This window comes from Misgurnus anguillicaudatus, chromosome 10, assembly GCF_027580225.2.
Source record: "Misgurnus anguillicaudatus chromosome 10, ASM2758022v2, whole genome shotgun sequence".
NCBI classification, from domain to species: Eukaryota; Metazoa; Chordata; class Actinopteri; order Cypriniformes; family Cobitidae; genus Misgurnus; species Misgurnus anguillicaudatus.
The window spans coordinates 9679184-9698412 of record NC_073346.2 but is presented as its reverse complement, the minus strand read 5'-3'; the positions used below and the strand labels follow the sequence as shown (position 1 = coordinate 9698412).

Sequence of the window (19229 nt, the reverse complement as noted above, 5' to 3'; positions counted from 1 at the left end):
ATTGTTGTAATATGCTTATACCTTGCGAATGTAATGGTCAGTTAACTAAAATAAACCAGGCTTGATGACGTATGCACCCTGCATACGCGACCTCCGCAGGCTGCAGCTGGAGTGAGAAACGGACATCAATTACACGTGTTTGAGCCGTGGGTGAATTATCGGAGCATTTCAGGTGAACAGAACCAAATGTTCGGCTGTCATTTAGTCAATTGTGGAACCATGAACTTCAGCCAGACTGTACATAGTTCTGAAAAGTTCAGATGTTCACAGTGTTCTTCAGCTTCCTTGCAAGTTAACGCACAACCAACAGCCTATTATTATTGTTCTGCATTTACTGCTTAAGGTAAGCCTATTTACGACCTCTCTCTCACACACACACCTATTTATCAAGAGTAAAAATACATTATTAATAATAATATAAATAGATAAAAAAACTTTATTAACGAATTGGGTATTTGAATAATCATAAAACACTTAAACCCAGATAGCACACGTACGTCGCGGAGATGTCTGCGCGATGTCTTGTTTTTCGTCTGGAAGACGTATTATATAGGGCGTTTGCTCATCTGGAAGGCGTCGCCGAGACGTCCGACCCAGCTGTTTGCAAGACACCCAGCAGATCTTTACAAGATGTATGTTATTTAGAACGATGGCGAGCCGCCGTTTCCCAGATCTTTACAAGATGTTAGAACGACAAGCCGCTCTTTCCCAGATCTTTAGAAGAGCTTTAAAAGATGCGGAGCCGCTCTTTCACAGATCTTTAGAAGAGCTTTAAAAGATGCGGAGCCGCTCTTTCACAGATCTTTAGAAGAGCTTAGAAAGACGGTAAGACGCTCTTTCCCAGATGTTTGTAAGATTACAAGATCCCTCATTAACAATTTGAATTGCCCTAAACTACAGCAAATTATTTCTACACACATCTACACATGCAAGCTGTGTCATCGATATTAAGTAATTAAAACAGCATTTTCAATTGATCTTAAAACAGGCAGTTGTTGATTTTATAAAACACATTTATTCAAATTAAACAATGAAAACTTTCATTCATTTATTTTTAAATATATTTTTTACATGACAGTATGCGAAAACAACAACATAAACATAACATATTTAAAATAATCAAAACCTTTCCGCGTCTGCTTAATTAATCTCCATTCTAAAATAAAACATTTCAAAAACTTACCAGGAAATAATCGTGATAGGCTGCTCTTTCTTTATAGCTTTAATTAGGATCTAGAAGATAAAATTACCCGAAAGTGTTATCATTGTTAAATAAATTATCTAGAAGATAAAATTACCCGAAAGTGTTATCATTGTTAAATAAATTACGGATGTGCGTCTTTACGTCAAGGTCGTGATTCTACATAACAACATCCGCTTGACCTCGCATTCGCAATGCCAAGAAGAAGAAAGGCGTGGAACACATGCTTAAGGTATGTAGTAATAATGCATTTAAATAATAAACTGTTTGGTGTGGGATCATTTAAATAATACCTTGAAATTGGGTTGATAACAGCTATTCATGCTTTAATATTGATATTTCGCCCACCTGTCTGACGTTAATTTATTTTGATCGTTCATGTAACTGAGTCTTGTGTAAGATTCTAGAAAGATATAGCTTACTTTTTTTAAAAACGATCAGTATTATGGTTGATATTTGTATTGCACTTGTTAAAACATTTTTTGCCCCCATTTTTCATTTCATGAGCTGAACTTAAATATTATGTCCCCAAAAGGCCTATTTCTCTCAAATATTATTCACAAATCTGTCTAAATCTGTTAGTGTTGCGTTTATAATTGTGGTTAGTGTATGTGTAAGGCACTGCCTGTGAAAACCCAGCTAAAGTCTTTTTTGTGATGTATTGTTTTCCACATAAAATCATCCTAAACAATGAAAAGAACATTTTGTAAAAATATCTTATCTTTAATATTGGCTGAGTAAGATTCTTTGTATAAACCCTCAGTCTGTTAATTTTGTCTCCAGCCTGTCAAGATCTTCAGCAGATGTTTGAGAAAAAAGTCATCATCCTCTTCGTCACTCTTCATCCGTATTTGGGGTAACAAACACCTGCTTCCCACAAGAGACTGGACCGCTGAAGTCAGGTGGTCAGTCTTTATTTGCATTCATCTTAGAACTGTCAAGACTGCCTTTTAGCAGCTGCAATAGCAAAGATAAATGAATTAGGAGTGTAGCTTTTAAAATGCTTTTACTATTAAATGCATTATTTTGATTTATTTAAACTTAAGAATCAAATAGGTGTGTAGTTTAGGTAAAATTCTTATAACTGCATTTGTCTGTTTTACAACAGATGTAACTAAGTATAAATTTACTTTTTTTTATGTTGGATGGATCATCAGACCTGCACCTTCCTTGAACATGTTGGTAAGGTAACACTTCATCTGAGTAAATGATGATGCTTTTTATAAGAACTTTTTATAAATAAATATTATTATTGTTTTTTTTTAGGTAACTTACTCTGTATTTGTTCACGGTGGTCACCCCAGGGTCTCAGGACTCAAAACGAGTGCTCTATGGATTAAACAGAAAATGTAATATTAACAAGTGTTAAGTTATGTCTTTAAATGCCACTAATAATGTGTTTCTGTTTTCTTTCTCATTATGCTAACAAACGCTCTTTTATCCCTCATGTTAGGTGGATCAACACTCCAACCATCTGCATTAGGGACTGAATAAAGGATGCTCTCTGTAGCTGGGAATGTTAGGTCAGGTAATTTGCATTTGATATATTTTTAAAGACACACACTAATGCTGCTTGTACACCGCCAGCGACTAGCAACACAATCTCGTTCATTCCAATGGAAGCTTTGCCCCATTCAGCAACATGAGCAACTGTGACCATTGACAACAGGAAGTGGGCATGTCCAGCTATGCCACAACGTTGAGGAAAGTTTAACTTGATGAAGGACTTTTGGGAGCAACTACCAATGAGAGTGAAGCAGTGAAGTTCATGTCATCACTCTTTTGTCATTTACTGAGAGGATTGTTACTCATTTGTTTGTAGTTTTTACTAGGACAACCAGAATTGGGAACGCCTTCTGATAAACTCATTAAAAGAAATGGCTGACACACAGTGACTAGGTTGTTGGCGGTGTGAATGCAGCATAAGGCCTTAAACTGTCTGTGGCAAATATTTTTAGCACCCAAAATAAATAGGGGTGCTGCTTTTAAAGGAAAACACCACAGCTTTTCAACATTCCACCATGTTCTTACCTCAACTTAGATAAACCAATACATCCCTATCTTTTATCAATGCATGCACTTAATATTTGTACAGCGCGTCGTGAATGTGTTAGCATTTAGCCTAGCCCCATTCATTCCTCAGAGCGCAGTAACATCATCACTCCTGACTACTCCACCTCTTTTGAGTTTGAGCGAGAGGTGGAGTAATCAGGAGTGATGATGTTACTGTGCGCCGAGGTCGAAGTGCTGCAAACTTAGTGCTCTTTTGCCATACAATATAGTTATCATTTTTAACCGCTTAAAAAATTGCCACGTTTTATTTTGTGCCACCATACTTACTAGTGTAACTTCTTATGTAACAGTCTTTAAATAGGGAAAACATGAAAGGGTTGGGTGGCTTCTAAATTCATCCCTGTTTGGATCCTAAGGAATGAATGGGGCTAGGCTAAATGCTAACACATTCACAACACGCTGTACAAAGATTAAGTGCACGCATTGAAAAAAGATGGGTATGTATTAATTCATCTAAGGTAAAAACATAGTAACATTTTGGAAAGCGGTGGTGTTTTCCATTTAAAGGGATAGTTCACTCAAAAATGAAAATAATGTAATTAATGACTCACCCTCATGTTGTTCCAAACTTGTAAGACCTCCGTTCATCTTCGGAACACAGTGTAAGATGTTTTAGATTTAGTCCGAGAGCTTTCTGACCCTCCAAAAAATGTATGTGCTGTATACTGTCTAATTTCCAGAAAGTTAATTAAAACATCATCAAAGTAGTTCATGTGACATCAGTGGCTCAGTTAGAATTTGTTGAAGCATCATTAATACATTTTGGTCCAAAAATAACTATTTATTCAGCATTGTCTTCTCTTCCGGGTCTGTTGCGAATGCGCGTGCACAATGGCGCTGCTGACGTGTTATCCTCAGAAATGTTTGCGAAGATTTTGTTTGCGAAGATTTTGTTTACAGCGTCTCCCTCAGACTGTAAACGAAAAAAAAGCTTGGGTGCACCAGATAACACGCCAGCAGCGTCGTACGGCAGCAGTGTCATGCACATGGTTCACAACAGACCTGAAAGAGAAGACAATGCCGAATTAAGTCGTTATTTTTGGACCTAAATGTATTTTTGATGCTTCAACAAATTCTAACTGACCCACTGATGTCACGTGAACTACTTTGATGATGTTTTTATTACCTAACTGGACATGAACAGTATATCGTACATAAATTTTTAATGGAGGGTCAGCAAGCTCTCGGACTACATCTAAAATTTCTTAAACAGTGTTTCCGAAGATGAACGGAGGACTTTAGGGTATTATTTAAATCAACTAAAAGAAAAACAATCTTTAAATGGTTACTAAAATTGAGGTCAGATTTTTGAAAACTTACTGTCTTGATGGTCATCCAAAGTTCTCGGTACAGAAAATCTGTTTTGTATGGATCAGAGTTAGACATTGTCATGTAATATATAACAATGTAATAGCAAGTGTTATGTTGTTTTTGAAAATGAAAAAAAGCTATTTGTTTATCCACTATGCTATCAAATGCTCTTTTACCTTGCATGTTAGGCGGATCAACATTCCATCCTTCTGCATTATGATCTACCTTAGAGACACTCACTGGAGCTGTAAAGGGAAGCAGGTAAGTTGCACAACCCATCAAGCCTTTGTGGGGAACAAGGTTTCTTGTAGAATTCTTAGACTAGCAATTTTTGTGTGAGAACTTTAACATGATAGAAATTGTTAAACTGCAAATATGGTCAACCATGAAGCCATCTGAGTCTATATTGTCTGAGAGAAATTCTTACTCAAGAATCTGCATATGGACTCTATGCACGCTTAACTTCCGCGTTTGACTCAAGGCAGCTATTCAGTTTCCGGTACGGGATATTTAAAACGGATTGACGGCAGAATCGCTAAAATGTACTCAGTTGTTTGCTGAATTTACCCAAATTTACAACCTGTGATTTGTGAGGAATTGTCCAGATGTGCAAACTCGAGAGAGGTTACAAGTTGTATGTGTCGTCTCTGTATAATCATTAAGATATGTTCAGCTAGCCTGTACTAGCAGAGCGTACATCGTGCTATTTTTACGATTCGAACAGCAGGCTAATCGCGCTGGTAATATATTACGTCTTTGTAATGTTAAAGTATGTTATCTTAAAGTGTCAGGTAAAATGAGAGATTCATGTACACATCGATTGTCAAAACATTTTTACTTGGTTATTTTTGAGTTAGTATCCTGACACATTTGAGAATCCAAAGAACAAAGCAAAAAAGGCTTAACTATTGTAAAGTCTGTTATAGAAATCTATATTTTTCCCATTATTTGTTATCCCGTTTATTTAGTTTGTTGTATGTGTGTGTTTTTTTTCTTTCACTCAAGTTATTCTTGTTGTCATTGATATTATATTTGTTATTAATAAAGAATACATAAATATCGAAAATATGAGTTTCAACTGTTCTAACATTTAGCTTGTATAACCAAAGATGTTATCTTTGCTAGTACTGATAATAACAGTCATACCAATTTATCAACAACAGATGAATAGCACTGTTATCAGTGCAATTTTTATCTAAAAGTATTGGTAATGCAGATACAGGGTAGCAGTGTAGAAGTTGGCATGCTTTCCAGTGAGTCGCTGTAAACGCTATGACACAGCAGTGGTGGCTAGAAGTTCGGTCCTAAAAAATATACTTTCATACGTTTAAATGTCATTATGGTATTAAGTGTGGAGTATAAGTTATTTCTATGTAAAGTAAACAAGCATCAACAAAATTTGCTGTGTTATTTTGGCTGTTTGTGCAACCAAACAGCCAAAATAACATAGCGCTCTATGACTGGCGGAAGTAGTCCAGCATCCTGAGATATACGCACAACCGGCGCAACGTCATAGAATGTCTCTGAACAGGTTCACGCCCACTTTTGGGGGAAATCGCACTAGACGTTCCATTGACTTCCATTCAAAATAGCGGAACAAAGCAACCTTCGTACACAGCCGGCAGGCGTAAACAACCCACGAAATCACTCAGACCAAACACGTTGAGTAACCATCTGTCCACCCTGCCGGCCACAGAGCGCGAAAGACACATCAACACACTCAACCCGGTCAACACAAAAACATGTCTCTTTCATTCTCCCAGCATCAAATTTGTGTAACAACGCTCCCTATTGGCCAGAGGTGTCTTACCCGGACATTAAACACGTACCTCATCAAGTCAACAGGGAAGCAAGTGAATGATTTTACTTCGTATTTGAAAGTTACTTCGTATTTATTTATTATGTCTTTATATTTAGAGTAATGAGTGCACTTTTCCGTCCAGCCATACAACTAACTGGCTTAGCGATATTTCCAGCAATTAGGGATCGACCGATATGGATTTTTTTGTGCCGATGCCGATACCGATTTTTTCCCATCAGCTTTAGCCGATGACCGATACAGGCTGCCGATTTTCTTTAGCCGATATTTGGAGCCGATACTGCTTTTTCTCATTCAGTTTATATCATAAAAATGACACAATGATAAAACCAAATGTTACAGCTCTTAATTTAAAAAAGGAACATTTATTGAACTACATTTAACAAATAGTAAGGTGAGGTAGAACAAGTAAGAAAATTCAGTGCTGCTTAAAATACATAAATAAAATAATAATTACACCATTGCACACAGTAGCAACAACCAAGCAGCATAACAAGGGGAACACTTTACTTTATCCATGAAAGTAACTAACTATTTACAACCTATTTAATGCTTAGGTCTAAGTTTTAGTGCACTTAACTTAATCTCTTGTAGAGCAAATGTCTTTAATAAGAAGACAAGGAAAATGTAAACAGCAATACTGATCAAAAAACAACTTAAAAAGAATTCTGAATAACATGCCAATTGCCCCACTCCTGTACCTCACACACCCTCTTGCCCTATAATAAATGCGAGGGATAGTTAGTTTGCCTCAGCTCGCTTAAAACGCATAAAACTGAACAAATACATGAGGATTTGTGTACGGACTTCGGTCAGATAGTAGAGCGCGTGCACGTGGAAGACGTGCAGTGAGACATGGATGAGAGAGTGCATGTATCTTTGCGCTCCCAGTGAACAGAAATGTTGACAAAACTTACAAAAAAAACACTTCTCCGGTCACATAAAAGTCACGTGGGAACTGTTTGGAACTAAGTGCTTTGGGTCATATTTCTTATTTTTTTTCGCTGACGAAAATTCCGCGAAACTCCGTGTTAACAACCATAAACGTATGCAACCATGAACTGCGCTCTCCACAATGACGAGAAACTATCAGTAATGGATATTAATTTTTAGCCTTTACTACTACATACATTTATGGAGATGAAAATGAAAAACCCAGCATGTCCAGCTATGATCAGCTGTTCGGCTGATGACCTGCGTTCGCTTGCGGCATTATGATCACGCGTCGCGTCCAAACGTCAGACTGGTGGTCGCTGAATAAAACTCCTATAAATACCACGAAATCACGGAACAACGTCAGCATTATTTAATCCTATGATGTTTGTAACAGCTGCCGTATGCATACGGTTAGCCTAAAGGCTATTTGAAGCTCCCTAAATACAATGGCAAGCAGTTTTATAGGCATTCGCGTTTTCCATTATGACCACCAAACTTTCTTAGCTATGATTGCACGCACATATAGAGCAACGTGCTTACACTTTCAAAGTATATGGCAATATTTCAGTCAAACAGTTAAAAGATGCTTTGAAGTTTAAAGCTTACCAGAGCAGGCTTGGAGCACTCCGCTCTGCTAGTGGGGGGAGGGGCAATGCACGGGCTGCAGGCAGCCTCCAGCAACACAGAGCTGCCTGTGGGCGCCTGTCTGTAATTAATGCCGGGGAAAAGCTATCGGCGAACGCAAGCCGCGAATCGGCCGATGCCGATACACCTAAAACCTGCTAAAATCGGCCCGATGTATCGGCCGGCCGATATATCGGTCGATCACTACCAGCAATCACTGGATGGCGTTGTTACACAAATTTGACGCTGTGAGAATGAAAGGGACATGTTTTTATATTGAACAAATTAAATGTGTTAATGTATCTTTCGCGCTCCACGGCAGGCAGGATGGACAGACAAACACCCGACATGTTTGATCTGAGTGATTTCGTGGGTTGTTTGCGCCTGCCGGCTGTGTAGAACCGTTGCTTTGTTCCGCTATTTTGAATGGAAGCCAATGGAGGCGCTGCTTTTTTAACCCCCGAAAAGGGGCGGTGACGAAATTTACAGTCAAGTTCCCGGATGTGCCGGTAGTCCGTATCACCGGAAACACGTCAAGCGCTGCCGTGCATAGAGTCCATTGCTATAGATATGCAGAGTACTTATCTTGAAACAGTCGTAAAATATTAATGTTTTTTGTTTTGTAGTTCACTTACTTTTCATTCGTCCTTGGTGGTCACCCCAGGGTCTCAAAATTACTCAATCTATGGATTAAACAGAAAATGTAGTTTTATGAAGTGGTATGTTGTCTTTAAATGCCATTAAAAATGTGTTTCTGTTTTCTGTCTCATATAAAAAATACTCTTTAACCTGCCCACTGGAGCTGGGATTGGTTAGCTGCATTTTTTACATTTACAAATAAACACACTAAATCCTAGGCTTGAACCTGCCTTAGGTTTTAGCATCCAAATTAACTAGGGGTGCTGATTTTTAAAGGAACATGCCCACATTTTGGGAATTTAGCTTATTCACAGTATCCCCCAGAGTTAGATAAGTCCATACATACCATTCTCATATCCGTGCATGCTGTAACTCTGTCTGACGCAGCCCCCGCTAGCTTAGCTTAGAACAAAAGACTGGTAGTGAATTTGACTATACAAATCACAACACATAATAGGAAAATGTTTGCGTTATTTTGTCATGTTTGGAAGCCGTATGCTAGATGGAGCCATTCACTTCCAGTCTTTGTGCTAAGCTAAGCTAGCGGGGGCTGCATCAGACAGAGTTACAGCACGCACAGAGATGAGAAAGGTATGTATGGACTTATCTAACTCTGGGGGATACGGTGAATAAGCTAAATTCCCAAAATGTGGGCGTGTTCTTTAAGGATTTAGGGGTATTTTTGAAGTTAAATGAAGCAGTTTTACCTTTTAAACTGTCTCTTTTATAAGGACTTACTGAATTTCTTTTTTCAGCAATTTGGGACATTCTTCCAGTTGTCGGCAACTTTGTGAAAAAGGCTGGAAACTAAAATGCAGGTACTGTTTCATTCTTTTGTTTTTTACAGCTATGAAAAATAATGTGTTATTAATTGTACTGTCTATTAATTAATGATTTTATACAGTGTAACTGATTCTGCTTACCTGACTCATGCAGAATTCTGGCCTGGTGTTTGGTCCGTGCTGTCTTTGGCTCTTGCATCTCCATCATCCTGAGCCTCTTTAGCAGCCTGTCCATGTATTTATTTGGAGGCCACCATGAGCACCCATATGCATAATATGACTTTGTTACTCAGTTCTCCATGCTCCTACAAATTCTACATTTTTTGTAAAGCTGCAACAAGCTGAAACCCTATAATTATTAACATTTGATTTTGAATGATGTAATTCAAATACACGAATAAGTAACAAAAGCAAAAATATATTAAGACATTACCTTTTTGTTGATTGTGTACTGATCTATAAATCATTTTGCATTCTCATAATTGATCATCATAACTTGGTATACAGTGGATGTGTGGCTGTAGATAACTTTCTGAAGTCAATTTAAAAAGGCAAAAGTTAATAAATGCTAAATTGGTCAAATATACATTGTTGTATTTTCACCATTTTGATCTTATTTAGGCATTTCATAACTTGAGGGAAATTTACGTATACTGATGTTTCAAATCAAATATTAATTTATTAATGACAGCTAATCATTTTATAAAGATTTTTTATAACAATATTTATTTATATAATATCAATTTAATACATTTATTTCGTTACACCTACATCCCTGAGCGCAAGGGAGTGCAGCCAACAAATACATTCAGGTGTGTTTGACTTAAAGGAATAGTCTACTCATTTTCAATATTAAAATATGTTATTACCTTAACTAAGAACTGTTGAATCATCCCTCTGTCATCTGTGTGTGTGCACGTAAGCACTGGAGCGCGCTGCTACGCTACGATAGCATTTAGCTTAGCCCCATTCATTCAATGGTACCATTTAGAGATAAAGTTAGAAGTGACCAAACACATCAACGTTTTTCCTATTTAAGACGAGTAGTTATACGAGCAAGTTTGGTGGTACAAAATAAAACATAGCGCTTTTCTAAGCGGATTTAAAAGAGTAACTATATTGTATGGCGTAATAGCACTTTTGGGAGTACTTCGCCTCGGCGCAGTAACACCCTCCCTCTCCCATTATGAGAGTGAGAAGGGGAACAGACTTTTCAGGCGAGTCGAAGTACTCCCAAAAGTGCTATTACGCCATAAAATATAGTTACTCTTTTAAATCCGCTTAGAAAAGCGCTGTGTTTTATTTTGTACCACCAAACTTGCTCGTATAACTACTCGTCTTAAATAGGAAAAACGTTGATGTGTTTGGTCACTTCTAACTTTATCTCTAAATGGTACCATTGAATGAATGGGGCTAAGCTAAATGCTATCGTAGCGTAGCAGCGCGCTCCAGTGCTTACGTGCACACACACAGATGACAGAGGGATGATTCAACAGTTCTTAGTTAAGGTAATAACATATTTTAATATTGAAAATGAGTAGACTATTCCTTTAACACCGAGATGCGCAGACAGCACGTGGTATGACATCAAGAACCGCGAGAGTTTGGGAAAGCCCCGGAAAAGGTTTGAACTCGCGGTACTTGATGTCACGATCGGTTTGCGCGTAGATCAGCATGAAGTCAAACACATCTGAGAGATGTGTGGGCTGCCTGCACTCAACTTTGCGATCATTCAAGAGTGTAACCTCAATCGGTTTTTGCAGCTTCTGGGTCCCGTGTAGAACGATTTTTTGTTCTTTTCCAACTCGATTTTTAACTCCCTAAACTAGTAGGATGTTCCAACGGGTGAAGCAACAGTGCTGACGGCAGTTTCAGTGTCAAGGTAAGTTAATATGTAATGCATGGATGTAAGTTAGTCGATCTACAGAATCATCGTCTTATATTAATGTTCTATACGCGATTAAAAGCTTATTAACGTTTATCAATGCAATGCTATTCAGGTCGCTGCAAAGTCCCGAAGCCACGTTGTAACGTTAACTTTACACGTTACGCACTGGTGTGGATAAACCAGCTAGTTTAATAGTTATTAAATGCCTCAAACCTTTCCCGCCCTGTAACGTTACGTTAAAGTGGCCCTTATACGGATTACGTTAATTTCAGTCAGACCTTTTCCTAAAAACCACTCAAAACCGTTAACGTTGTTCTATTGGAGTGGTTGAATAATTGTATTTATTAATTGTTTCAGTTCTATTAGTTATATCTGTTCTTTAATTCGTATTTCTAACAATTAAAACCAGGAATGACAAGCTATAAGTTACTTACCAAGATTTTGACGATCAAACTGACAGAAAAACTAACTTAAAGCCGACTATTAAACCAAAAACATACTATTACAACGTGAAGAGGAACGTAATGTGTACAAATTTTATTATTTACAGGATATTAATAATGTTATTTGCGACAAAAAAGTTGAGGGAACTCGAGCAAATAACGGTCTTCTGGTAAATATTGTGGTCACGTGATGGCCTCGCGACATATAAGTCGTTTCCGGTCGTTTCTCAAACGCACAGCTGCGTTCTTTTAAAAATATTTTTAATATATTTTTTTAAAATAATAAGAAATACAAGTTCAGTCAGGGGGTACATTATACATATATAAAATAAAAATAAATAAGGCTGCGTCCATTTTTTTTTTTTTTTAATAAGGCTGCGTCCTAGAATGCTGCATGTCTCGGCTGCCACGTCATCAAGCATCGTTGAAGGACATCTCAATCTGCTTGTTTTCTCTTTTGTTGTTTTAATTAAATTACAAAAGGTTTAACTGTCCATGTTGTAAAGACCGTTGATACATGACTTTTATTCACTGTACTACAGTATTGGATTTTTTTTTTTGGTGATGCATTGCTAATTTTCAACTTCTCTCTTTAAAGTTTTCATGCCATGACCACTGGGGCGGAAACCATTATGACATTGCCTTGGACATCAAACTAAACCATCTCATTCTGGCTTTTGAGGTGGATTCTAACCTCGAAATCTCAGAAGGACAGGTCTAAGATGGACGCAGCCTCCATAGGATGCAACCTTGCATTTGAGAAACACCCATAGAATGGTCAACTTACCCCATACTCTAACCTGAATGCGGGGATCATAAAACTTTATCTTTTACCTTAATTGTTAGATGGGTGTTGATACCAAACTTTTTTTCTCGTCTACCCAGGAGAAAGTCATGGGTTCTGCTGCTAAGGTTGTCATAAAGTATGCTTTTTTCCATTTGTTGCATTTGGCAATAATATCAAAAGACATAAATTTTGAAAGAAATAAGATAATTTTCAAAGCATTAACATGAATATAAAAGCATTAAGTCATTAATGACCATCTTTTATTATTGTTTATTTACAGCGTCTTTTATTCTGCTTACCTGACTCATGCAGAATTCTGGCTTGATGTTTGGTCCACCTGTTAGCTGGCTCTGGTGCTTGGTAGTCTTCTCAAACCTCTGAATCAAGACCACCATGAGAGGCCTTCTGAAGACCATCATTACGCTTCAGATCCAGTTGTCTTTACTTTGAGGTAAATCTGTTTTAACTGCAGCATTGAGCGTTATGTGCGTCGTTAATGGCACTGAACGCCTTGCATTTTTGCCCCCTACTGCAACATGCGTTTTTGAAGGAGCGCTAAGAGCAGAAAAGCACCCGACGTCATTTGTGTCTTTCCATTGTCCAATTGAATATGGGGAGAGGCAGGCCTTCCGTTGTAGGACCGATGTTTACAGTTATTTGAAACAAACATACTTCAGTTACTTACTGTCTCCTGTGTGTTTATGCACCTCTCACCTTCGATCAAAGTCAGTGCAAGAGTCCTCTTTTTAAAGTTTCTGCTTATATGACAGTTAAGAGCAAAAGAGCGCTCACGCTTAGATATTTGATTGACAGGACAGCTGCCTCGGTGGTTGCCTAGCAATATAAAAAGCTGCGCTGCACTGCACTGTTTTTTATAAAGTGACCAAATAAAGGTGCACCTTGTGTTTCCACGTCTTTAAAACGCATTTGGTGTGTTTTTTTCTGCCACTTTTTATTTTTTTCAGCTTTTGCGTTGATATTGTATTTTACATTGGTAAATGCCTATGGACATTGGCTACTAGCGTTCTGCATGTGTAAATGCACATCGATGCGAACAACGACGCAAACGTGTAAATGAAAAGTGCCGCATAGCCTACTTGTGTAGAGGCATTGGGGTAGGTCTGACAAAATCAGCCTTAATGACAACTGCATCAGTCTTCAATGTTGGTCTGACTTTTACACAGATAAACACTCACTTTGTCTATCCAGACCTCAATGTTAGAGTTCAGACAGATTCAGATAGTTGGTTTTGTTCATTTTCTAAGTGTTTTGTTGATATTTTAGTTAGGGATGCACCGATATGGAAATTTTGGCCGATACCGATAACTCTTTATAGTTGGGGGCCGATAACCGATATATATATATAGGCCGATAAATATTCCTATTAATTTCACAATGAAAAACTCCCAGACTGCGGACATCTTGTCTTTGGGCTAGACTAGCATACTCTTCTTAAGCCCGCAACATGTGTCATCTTCGTGCTATGTCACAGAAAGCACCAATCGAAACTCCACATGGCCAGCAATGAGCAAGTGAAGTGGTTCAACAAACCAAAATAATCCATCATTTATCGGCTTTCATTTATCTGCCTAATTTTGCTATCAGACCGATAACCGATAATATTAAAAATAAGCAGTTATCGGCCGATAACGATATGTCGGCCAATATATCGTGCATCCCTAATTTTAGTCCTAATTGATTATGACAGATTTGTTACAGCCTTATCTGTCAAAATGAAAAAGTTTAATTCAACCTCTGTTGTAAAGCAGATTTTGAACCATTCTTCTTCAATTGTGTCACTAGCCTACCACAATCCCTGTGCACCAGCTATGGAAAGTGCAGACCAAACTTCTACCTCCACCTGTGAGTCTCTTCCCATTTTTAGTAAAGTAATGAATGCGGTCTTACAAATGAAATGTTTTTAGGGTACATTATTTTAATTACCAAATGATTTCTCGGATGAATTGGATAAAAAGACAATATTTTATTTTTCATATATGAAAACTGGTTGTTGCTGCATGAACTCAAGCACATTTATTTCAAACACATCAACGCAACGTCATTGCTATAAACCAATGCAGCTATTTTGGATAAAAGATAATGCGCCTCAGGTCACACAAATCAAACACGAAGAGTTGTTGTCATACACAGTGTGTACAGTCAGTCATTCAAATTGGATATACACAAAAATCAGATTTAAACTGACAGTGTAAACATAGTCTATGAGATAAAACAAAAATGTTTAAATGTAAGCCTTGCTAAATACCTTATTACCCATAGTTTATCCTCTTTATCCTATGGTCACTTGCTTTTGTTTATTTTGCAGTACAAAATAGGACAGGACAGATAAGAAAAAAACATTATTTTTATTAATTATTTTATCTAGGGGTCAATAGATCTAGTTCAATTAACACCCTCACCATGCTCTCCCAGCTTTAGGTGCTTAGACCTGTTTTTCTAATCAAACAATACAAGGGCAGATGTTTCGGCGTTATTGCCTTCATGGCATGAAAGATTGAAATCTGCATTTAAACCCAAAGGGGATATGATCTTTAAATAAAATTGCATTGTCATTTTCTTGATTACAACCATAATACTGAACAACTTTAAAGGTCCCGTTTTTCCTGTGTTTTTTGAAGATTTGATTGTGTTTACAGTGCGCAATATAACATGTGTACATGTTTCACATGCGGTATTTTTCACACAATCTACATATCTATATAGTCCTTTCACTGTCCTAAAAACGGGCTGATGTATTCTTTGTCCTATGAAGTCCCTCCTTCAGAAATACGTAACGAGTTCTGATTGTGTAGCTTGTTTAGTGTGTTGTGATTCAATAGCAGCTTATCTTAGCCAGGACGGAGTTTAGTCAAACACACTTGCTTTGACGTCATTCAACCGGGAAGTAGAGGGCTGTAGTACAAACCGGACGTTCGCTGTATTGGAAGGGGGATTCTGTTAAAGAAAATACATCGCCTGGCTGGCAGTGAACTTTGAGCTTTATCATTTACAGGAATTATTTATGCTATTACAGCAACATTACACACTAACTAAAGTTTGAAAAATGGGATCAGGAAAAACGTGACCTTTAATGTTTAAGTATTGAGAAAGAAATGAATTCTTACTGTGGTGGAGATATTGAAAACTCTTTAAAAGAGGGGCGTTTTATTTAAAGACCATGTCCCCTTTTAGCCTGAATACATCAGACTTTGTACTTCCGCTCAAGCAAAGTAGCAGAGAATGTTATTACCAGGCTAGTCCCCTTTGGGTTTAAATGAAGATTTTGATCTTTCATGTTTTTAATATTTTGGTTTTTCTTTGGGTGCAATTTATATAAATGAAATACTTTGTCTGATGTGATGATGGTCTCATTGTGTTCTTTTGTTACAGATAGAACTGAACTGGAGTCTATGAACTAATGCTGTGTTCGAGACAACTTGGATGTTGGATATTATTGACCTTAAACCCGTAAGAAGTCAGGAACAGGAACAGGAAACAAAGTGGAGTATCTGACCTCTCAACTTGGACCAGATCGATCAACACCGACCTCAACGAGATGCGTCATTTGACATTGCAGACAAGGTGGTGGCTAGCCTTTTACAGCCTTACGTGAACCGCAAACAAACTTTAAACAGCACGTAATATAAATGAACATGAATGTTAAATTATCCAGTAACCGTTTTCTGCCATAATTGGCACAAGAGCACAAACTTCTCCTGGCGTCTCATTATGTGGTAAACACGCAAATGTGATACGTGATTGACTGGAATGCATTGAGGTCGGAGGTAGGATATTTAATGACATAACATCAGAAATCAGAGTTGTCTGTAACACTGCACAATATTTCACCTAATTGTTACCACCTGATTATCATGTTTTTAACACAACCATTGATTGGTCACACGGATGAAGGCAGCAAACAGAGACATTTGTCCTTTGTATCTCTCTCAAAATTTTTTATCTATATTTAATGTTAAAAAACACTTACAGTAGACTGTGTTAGATAACTGTGCTCTTGGAAGTCAGCTTAAGTGAACAAATGGTAATGTTAATGAAAAGTTCATTTTGGTCACTGTTGCACTAACCACCACACAGAATATGAAGAATAGCCAGAACTGTGGTAATAAGCTAGCCCTAAAATGTTGTGAGAATCTTGATGTATTGAACACAGGTGTGTAGTATCTGTTATAGATTGACGGTTGACAGGTTTGTTTGCATGTAATTGCATTATTATTAATTTGGTGTTGATAGTCCAATGTTGATTTGGGAGAAATATTTAATTTCTTTTCTTTTTAGATCCTTTCTCTTTTTAATGCAGCACTTAAGGATGAACCACCCTGATCTACTAAGATGCACAGATTCAACTCTGGCCCAGCATCATCCCCACACCTCTTCTGCCATCAGTTTAATTTAATGTCTGTCAATTGCAAATGCTATTTATTTCAGTTATATTACAACTTAATATTAGGGGAATGGTCTGCCCTTTTGCTATATTAAACTATGTTATTACCTCAACCTAGATGAATTAATACATACCTATCTTTTTTCAATGCGTGCACCGTACAGCGCGTTGTGAATGTGTTAGCATTTAGCCTAGCCCCATTCATTCCTATGGTACCAAAAAAGTTTTATTTTGTGGCACCATACTTACTGGTATAACTCCTCATGTAACAGTCTTAAAATAGGGAAAACACGAAAGTGTTTGGTGGCTTCCCTGTTTGGTACCATAGGAATGAATGGGGCTAGGCTAAATGCTAACACATTCACGACGCGCTGTACAGTGCACAATAGATATGTAATTCGTCTAAGTTGAGGTAATAACATAGTTTAATATGGCAAAAGGGTAGACCATTCCCCCAACTTTAATTGAGACTAGTATTGTGTAAAGCTGGGGTTTCCAAACTTCTCATTTCAAAACCTATTAGACAAGTGTAATCTATTCTAGACCCACTAAAATATTTTTAAATATACATTTTTTAATGGGGTAAAACACATTTGTTCTCTTTCAGTGGAGTCATTTTATTTTCATAATATTTCATAATGTAAAGTAAATATAAGTTTATTTGCAATACCAAATATTTTATGGTATATTCTTTCAAAACCATTGTCATTGTTAATTATTAATTTGGCCAAACTGTTGTTGCATCATTACGGTGTGCAACACACCTTAACCTACTGTGTGACGGACAAGTAGGTCCTCCTGACACACAATTTAAAATCCCCTGGTGTACCGAATGTTGTATTGTAATTAAAGTTGCATCTAAGTCTTGTGTAACAGTCTCCATTATTTGTGATTATATTCATAGTGTCACATGGTACTTTCAGCACTTAATACATCACAGTGTTTTTAATGCTTTCATTTTTAGGGTTATTATAAATTCATTCATTTTTAAAGAATTACTTCTTTATGTAGAACATGCAAAGTCTAAAATGTAAAGTGTCATGCATGATCAGCTCTGGGTCTTGTGCAGTGATTAAATGAGCAGGTAGTAAATGTCATAGCTTTGCAGTATATTGGTTAAGTTCTGGATGTATTGAACATTCAGCACATAGGTTTCATAAATTTAATTTGGTAAACAAACTTGTCGAAACAATTCATGCTGTGATGCTGGATAATACCTGGTCAAATGAATACATGTATAATGTGTTTTAACATTGTATAAGGTTTCTTCATTTATATAGATATATGTTAAAGAACGGTGCAGAGACTGCTGTCCATTATTGGTTACAGTGTATTTGTTAAAATGTAGCCAGTAAGATTATTTCCGTGTACAAGGTACTTTGAGTACCTTTATGTGTCTTATTCTGCACTTAAAACATGAACGCAATTTAAATGCAGGCGTCTCGTCCTTAGAACTGCAAAATATGCAAGTGAAACTGGACTAAACGCAAATAAGGGTATGATTTCATGTTTCTATATTACACGTGATACGAGGTAATGTATATAATAATTATATTTTATGAATGCAAATTAAATGCAAAACTCTTAAAAAACTGGCTAATTATATGCAGCTGAGGGTTTTTTTTTCCAATCTTTTTGTTTGTGTTCAATACAATTAAACAAGAAATGAGTGTAAACAATGAAATGAGTTGAGCATTTCGGTCAGCTGATTCGTCTGCGTTTGCTCGGATTCAAGATCTCCAGAAGATGTATGCAGCTCGTAAAAATTTCGAATGTTTCAAGACATCGCCAAGACGTCTTGCAGAGATATTGCAGACGTCTTACTTTTCAATGTTCGCGGCCGATCTACAGAAGATGAAGCGATATTTAGCAGACGTCTCCGCGACGTACGTGTGCTATCTGGGAATATACGCTGTAAAAGTGCATTGTGCGTGTGGGCGAGGGAGCATAATGTAGCTGTTGTAAACAAGTTATGTCATTTTGCTAGTGTGGTTCTGTTCTGGTGTCGCTAGCTATAGTATGTTGCATTAATTGTGTAAGTTAAAATAACTAAATGCTAATCAAATTAAACCAAAATGTTGATTTAAATATTTTGGGCGGTTTTTTGTGCGTTTGGGCGGGTTTTGGAACACTTTTGGGCTGGAAACCATCAACTCTATCTGGCAACACTGCGGACTTCCTCCACATCTCTTCCCGCCTTGGTGACTGACGGACGTTCTGCAGGCGACATGTAAGGTACGTTTTTTTAAGTTATATTGTTTCATATTGGTTTAAACTATAACTGTATACTGATCTGGCCGAATAAATATCCAAATTAATGAAGT

The 19229-nt window shown here is 37.3% G+C and overlaps 3 long non-coding RNA genes across 4 annotated transcripts; 2 read left to right on the top strand and 1 right to left on the bottom strand.

Moving 5' to 3' along the window:
- Positions 1-2371: 2371 nt before the first annotated feature.
- On the bottom strand, positions 2372-4830 carry LOC141367206 (uncharacterized). The gene is made up of 3 exons (XR_012371435.1): positions 4762-4830; positions 4595-4632; positions 2372-2530 (listed from the first exon to the last, which is right to left on the bottom strand). It is a non-coding gene; the product is annotated as an uncharacterized lncRNA (long non-coding RNA).
- A 3804-nt stretch (positions 4831-8634) lies between these two features.
- On the top strand, positions 8635-9671 carry LOC141367205 (uncharacterized). Its single transcript, XR_012371434.1, has 3 exons — positions 8635-8683; positions 9359-9421; positions 9540-9671. It is a non-coding gene; the product is annotated as an uncharacterized lncRNA (long non-coding RNA).
- A 1423-nt stretch (positions 9672-11094) lies between these two features.
- LOC141367204 (uncharacterized) lies at positions 11095-17294 on the top strand. 2 transcript variants are annotated; one of them, XR_012371433.1, is made up of 7 exons: positions 11095-11267; positions 12315-12493; positions 12602-12628; positions 12784-12954; positions 14307-14366; positions 15894-16085; positions 16800-17294. It is a non-coding gene; the product is annotated as an uncharacterized lncRNA (long non-coding RNA). The 2 variants fall into 2 exon arrangements; XR_012371432.1 differs by having other exon boundaries at positions 11096-11267; positions 12602-12639; positions 16800-17293.
- The last annotated feature ends 1935 nt before the right edge of the window (positions 17295-19229 follow it).